The following is a 6151-nucleotide window of genomic DNA, read 5'->3' as shown; positions in this document are numbered from 1 at the left end:
AAGATTCCGGTAAAAAACATAACGACTGTTGTGATAAATTCCCTTTTTTTTTTGTAATAAATGTGTATTGTGCTGCATTTTGTGGCCGTCACACGGCCAAGATCGTTCAGCCAAAATCCGTTAAGGTCTGGAAGAAGTGATGAAAGGCGTTGAGAATATATATTTATTAATGATTACAAAACACAGACTATGTTCTCCTCTTGGTGTCTAAAAGATGACCCAACACAAGACGACTACTTTAAGATCAAAGTTTCTAGACATTTAACAAATTATTTCCTATTATGTTCCTTTTCTCTCAGCATCATTTTTCTGGTTTACTTCGAAGAACTGCCATGTACTACCTAATATGATCATTCACTATAGATGTTTCGTGAATGATCTCCAACAACGCGTTGTATAACTCTGTTGTTGACATTATTTCGTGTAATGGATCAAACATTACAAAGTTGTGTCCATCCACACAGGTGTTACACGTCCCAAGTAGAGATAATTCCTAGATACGGCGTCTGTCTAACATAAATATATTATCTGTAATATTTGTATAATATTCCCCTGCTGGACGGTACTTAAGACTTTCGTATTAAAGTTGATCAGTTGTAAGTGATCAAGCATTACAAAGCTGTGTCCATTACCACAGGTGCTACTGATCCCAGGTAAAGGTATTTCATCATCTTTGTATCTTTAACCCTTCCAGTTATAGATGTTTCATCCCTGATTCCAGCCTTACAATCGATTTTATCCTCCTTATCCTTATCATATGATTAGTCAGTTGAAGTGCAGAACACGCTTTTCAGTCCAGCCACTTTACTGTGTTTCTCAAATGATACCATTGAAATGGTGTTACCGGACTCCAACTGTAAGTAGTTACACCCGGAGTGACAAGTCACCATCGGCAAGGCAAGTAATCCACGAGTAACTGAATTTGTCTTGGCTGTGACTTGCCCTTCCATTATTTACATATATTAAAATGTGACAGTAAGAATCAAAAGCCAGAGGAGGAGGAGCAGTACACATTGCTCATGATGTTTATGTATTGGCTTTACATCTCGACTAATAATTACACCTACGTCTTTCTCCTTCCTTGATAGTTCTATTTCTAAATCTTATGATGATCCTCTAATTTGCCTGCTATGTGCACAAGGTATATCATTTTGCGTATACCTACAGTGAATATCACTGGCCATTGTACACTGTACAACGATACGCTGTTAATCTTTCTGCAGTCGTCTTGCGTCATCGTACCAGTTGATAATGTTTGCTGATTTTGCCATCGTGAAATTGCTTTTTAGTAATCAATGTCTCTTATAGATATCAAATATCAGGAAAATCTATCAAACTCGTAAACACAATTTGACTGCATGTGCGAGAAATCGGATATAAGTTTCAAAGATTTTTCTGAAGAGAATTATAGAACAAGACAGATCACATTTATTGTATCACATATCAGTTCACCAGATAAAGACACCATTGTAACATATTGGGAAACTAATATATAGCATGATCCATGTACAAGGACCATCTTCTACACATGACCAATATTTCACAACCATCACAAAGTGATTCACTGATAAAGCCAGTGTATGTAATGTCCTTCCTTTTCCTCAGCTCATTAGGCATTTTCCGTGACCCAACCTATATGTTATTTGTCCCCTCATTTGTGACCTTGTAGTTGTTGTACGGTGGAGTAATGCTTGACTTGCTATACTGAGGGACAGACACACTGACACAAGCCATGTTGTAGTTGTTGTACGGTGGAGTAATGCTTGACTTGCTATACTGAGGGACAGACACACTGACACAAGCCATGTTGTAGTTGTTGTACGGTGGAGTAATGCTTGACTTGCTATACTGACGGACAGACACACTGACACAAGCCATGTTGTAGTTGTTGTACGGTGGAGTAATGCTTGACTTGCTGTACTGAGGGACAGACACACTGACACAAGCCATGTTGTAGTTGTTGTACGGTGGAGTAATGCTTGACTTGCTATACTGTGGGACAGACACACTGACACAAGCCACTATTGGCTAAATTAAGAAAATATGAAGAGAATTGTTTCTTGAAAGATATGTCAAGTGTAATGATACATCGACTTATGTACATTTTAGGAATCATTTACAAATTCAAAACATAAAATTCATATGATGGCAAAGTGTGTTTAGATAAATTTCTAACTCTTAATGTTCTTATCAGTTCAGTCCAAGGGGAAAAAAACGTGACAAATAAAGGCAGATAACAGTGTGTCATAAGACCAGAGCCCCTGCCAAGCTGGGACTTGGCCAAACATAAACAACCACTTTCTTATAGACGATTAGTCAAGGTTCTGGGTCGAGCACCAGGATCTATTGACCTCCGACATAATATATTTTCTCTGATCCTTCATCATCACCACACTCCCGGCACACATCAATAAACCCTTCCCAAATTCCTCACTTCCTTATAAACTCGTCCCTGTAGTCAACAATTAAGAAACCTAAACCGACCAAAAAGCATTACGTTGTTCAACAATGTAAACCCCAGCTAGGGTGAGCCTTAGACACTCTTACGGTATATTGTGATGGATGAAGGTTTACTCATCGAGAAATGAATTACACATTTACTTGTTCTAACAACCTATCACTGATTACCGTTAAATACATATGGTAAAAATATATTTTACTTGTGGACTTCTAGTGAAAATACATGGGATATTGTATACAAGCTAAACATTTCATACAATAATAAATAAAATCCCATAACTTTTCTGGAGCACAAGGTACAGAAATATATGTAATGTGATATCGTTAAGATTAACATATCTAACATAAAGATTTCTATTTTGCAGATAAATGTTTTACACGTAGAAATCAATAATGTTTTCAATAACATAAAGATAATTACGTCAGTATCTATGTTGCAGGCTTTTTATCCGGGTTTAACACACTGTAGAAAAGTATTGTTTAGAGAAGAGTAATGTAATTATTATCAACACAAGGTTCAAGGATTCTAAGTTATGAGTTTCTACTCTTCAAAATGTTAGCATCATCCTCTGAGAAAACTTTGAAAATCAGACTTTTATTTTGTGTGATGAGGACTAATGACAAATTATTTACGCTTTTCTTAAGAATATTCTTTATGAGTCAAATGAAAGTATTTTGTTAGATAAAAAACTTTCATTATTAACAACGAGAGATAAACAATCAATATCCATAAACTTTATCTTTGATGAATTAAAGTTCATCAAATGACAGATAAAGATTATTATATACAATTTCCAACAATCTTATTGACATCATAAAACCAAATATGATTAATAAATTTTTCAAATCATCAAAAGTAAAAAGAGGAAGCCGTCCGGAGGTAAGTTGTTACCCACGGTGTAAACACTTATAGGCGGAATCCGGTAACACCTCTTGAATAGCATGTGGAAGACAGAGTAGAGTGGATGGGCTCAGAAGCATGTTCTCCACTTCAACTGACAAATGATATGTTAAGACAACACAAACCACATACATCGATTGTGAGGATGGAATCAGGGATGAAACATCTATAACTAGAAAGGTTAAAGATACAAAGATGATGAAATACCTTTACCTGGGATCAGTAGCACCTGTGGTAATGGACACACCTTTGTAATGCTTGATCACTTACAACTGATCAACTTTAATACGAAAGTCTTAGGTATTGTCCCTCATGAAAACTTTTTATGAATATTTATAAAACACATATATATGTTAGATATACACTATCTCTACACTATACACTATACACTATACACTATATCTTTACCTGGGACGTGTAACACTTGTGTGGATAGACACAACTTTGTAATGCATGATCCATTACACGAAATGAACTTCACTAACGAAGAGTTATACAACGCGTCGTTGGAGAACATTAATCAAATACCTATACAGAATTCTTATGTAACATAAAAGACATTTCTTGATAGTAAACACAAGAAATGGTGACGAAATAAAAAAGACGTAGAGGTAAATATTTTATACTCCTGCCTTAAACTAGCTCCTTGTATTGCATTTTCACTTACATACCCACATGATAATGCGTTCTGTTCTTTCTAATCATGAATTCTTATGTTTCTAACACGTTTTTATTATTTCTTATATGATCTTAAGGATTCAGGCTTAAAGATCTTGGTTCTGAACAACCATTATAATGCAACACAATACATATTTACCATAAACAAATCATTTATCACAATAACCATTATATTTGTACCAGATTCTTTAAGTCCTCAGTCACGTTTGTTAATACATAAGAAATTTTTCCGCCCCTGACAAGTGGCTCCGTGGTGTAGTGGTTAGCACATCTGCCTCATAAACAGTTGGTCCGGGTTCGATTCCCGGCGGGGCCTTTGTTTTCAGTATTTTTTTGTGATCGTAAATACTCGTAGGTAGGCGCTCTCTCTCTCTCTCTCTCTCTCTCTCTCTCTCTCTCTCTCTCTCTCTCTCTCTCTCTCTCTCTCTCTCTCTCTCTCTCAGCTGAGAGGCAAGTTGATATGTGCTGGGCGGGTGGGTGGGTGGGGTGCAGAGTGGCTCGCCGTCTTATGGCAAGAACTTCATCGCTCTCACTCAGTCACGCAATCTACATTCTTTGTGACTGGCTGGGGAGAGAGAGAGAGAGAGAGAGAGAGAGAGAGAGAGAGAGAGAGAGAGAGAGAGAGAGAGAGAGAGAGAGAGAGAGAGAGAGAGAGAGAGAGAGAGAGAGAGAGAGAGAGGAGTTCTGGCTTATGGGTTCATCTAACGAGATTCTACCAAAAGGCAGAGCAAGCGCGTAACGCTCTCCGCAGAGAAATATATTGTCACGAAGAAAAAGATCAAAGTGGTAGGAGTAAGGTGTTGTGATGTGTTATGTCTAGGAAGGAGAGGTTGTATGTTTGTGGAGTGAGAGCCAGCAGACAATGTCTGGGTGAGACAGGAAGGTAAGAAAGCTGCCTGAGTCAGAGGAGTGGTAATTAACAGCCACTGAAATGCCACGTGGTGCCTGGAAACTGTAGTGACGTAAGTGACATGGGGGCCTGCATGGGTCTGCTGGTGGTTGTGGGGGGGTTGTCGTCAGAGACCAAATATAAATGTTGATGTTGCATGACATTAAGGTGAGGCTGTTGTGTGATGTGGCGGGAAAGGTAGTATAATATTGGAAGCTGGTAATGTGGTATCGTACTCAGGCATGAAGATCTGAAAGATCTGTGTGGCTGAACACGACGGAGCGACCTTCAGGTATTATGATGGTCTGACCTTTGACCTGACCATTAAGACTTTATTTCTGTGTTTTTATTACGTCAGGAAGTCATAGACCCAATCCAGCAGGAAAACTCTCATGGAGTATTGTGAAACTAAAGATAACACACGCTGTGCATACATCAAGGAAGCCAGACTTTAACACGGAAAAACACGAACAAAATAAGAAGATAAACACATTCAGTCCTGTAGGTAAAGGTTGTGTGTGTGTGTGAGTGTGTCTGTGTGTGTGTGTATATGTGTGTGTGTGAAAGTGATTCATGGGTGGTCAGGCTGACAACGTCATTAGGGGACCTGGTCAATAATGTGAGTGAGGTTCCACTGCTGTAAAGTTAGCCTTGCTAATCGTTGTAGTGCCATTGATTGCCATGGCTGGAGACGAACCCTGGCCTATTGATTGGGAGCCAGAGACCACTTGGGAAACCTGACCATCGTAGAGTGAGGATCGAACTAACTACCCTGACATTATGACTCACTAGCATCCTACTGCATCATCCAGGACATAAAACCTCTGCCCCAGGTGAGGTTCGAACTCACAACCCCGGCATGGCTCAGCAACTGTCGTATAAGTACCGTGCGCTAACCAGTTGCGCCACTGGGGCTTCTGAATTATTTGGCTGCAAGACGTAATGGAGCCAGAGCCTCATGGATGAGAAGCAGCGATCCTTCAAGACATGGTCACATCCAACTTACTGAGAGAGTCAAGTAGTGAGCCATCAACGTGGGCAAGCAGTGTCGTGGGTGTTGAGACACACTAAAGTAATCCTTCTCTCTCAATAAGGAAAGACGACCCTTCCAGGTATTGCGACGAGGTGGGGAACCCCATAAACGATTATCTTTGATGACAATAATTACAAACAATACGTTCCTCATGTTGAGGACAACGAACACGAAGTAAAGTTCCTCAGCG

At 39.1% G+C, this 6151-nt stretch overlaps 2 non-coding genes across 2 annotated transcripts; one reads left to right on the top strand and one right to left on the bottom strand.

Annotated features, from left to right (window-relative positions):
- The first annotated feature begins 4283 nt into the window (after positions 1-4283).
- Positions 4284-4355, top strand: TRNAM-CAU (transfer RNA methionine (anticodon CAU)). The gene has a single exon. It is a non-coding gene; the product is annotated as a tRNA-Met (tRNA).
- A 1398-nt stretch (positions 4356-5753) lies between these two features.
- TRNAI-UAU (transfer RNA isoleucine (anticodon UAU)) lies at positions 5754-5843 on the bottom strand. Its single transcript is given in 2 exon segments — positions 5754-5789; positions 5806-5843. It is a non-coding gene; the product is annotated as a tRNA-Ile (tRNA).
- Between the last annotated feature and the right edge of the window lie 308 nt (positions 5844-6151).

The sequence above is a fragment of the Panulirus ornatus genome, chromosome 43 (genome assembly GCF_036320965.1).
Source record: "Panulirus ornatus isolate Po-2019 chromosome 43, ASM3632096v1, whole genome shotgun sequence".
NCBI classification, from domain to species: Eukaryota; Metazoa; Arthropoda; class Malacostraca; order Decapoda; family Palinuridae; genus Panulirus; species Panulirus ornatus.
The sequence above is the reverse complement of the archived record's forward strand: the minus strand, read 5'-3'. Positions and strand labels throughout refer to the sequence as shown.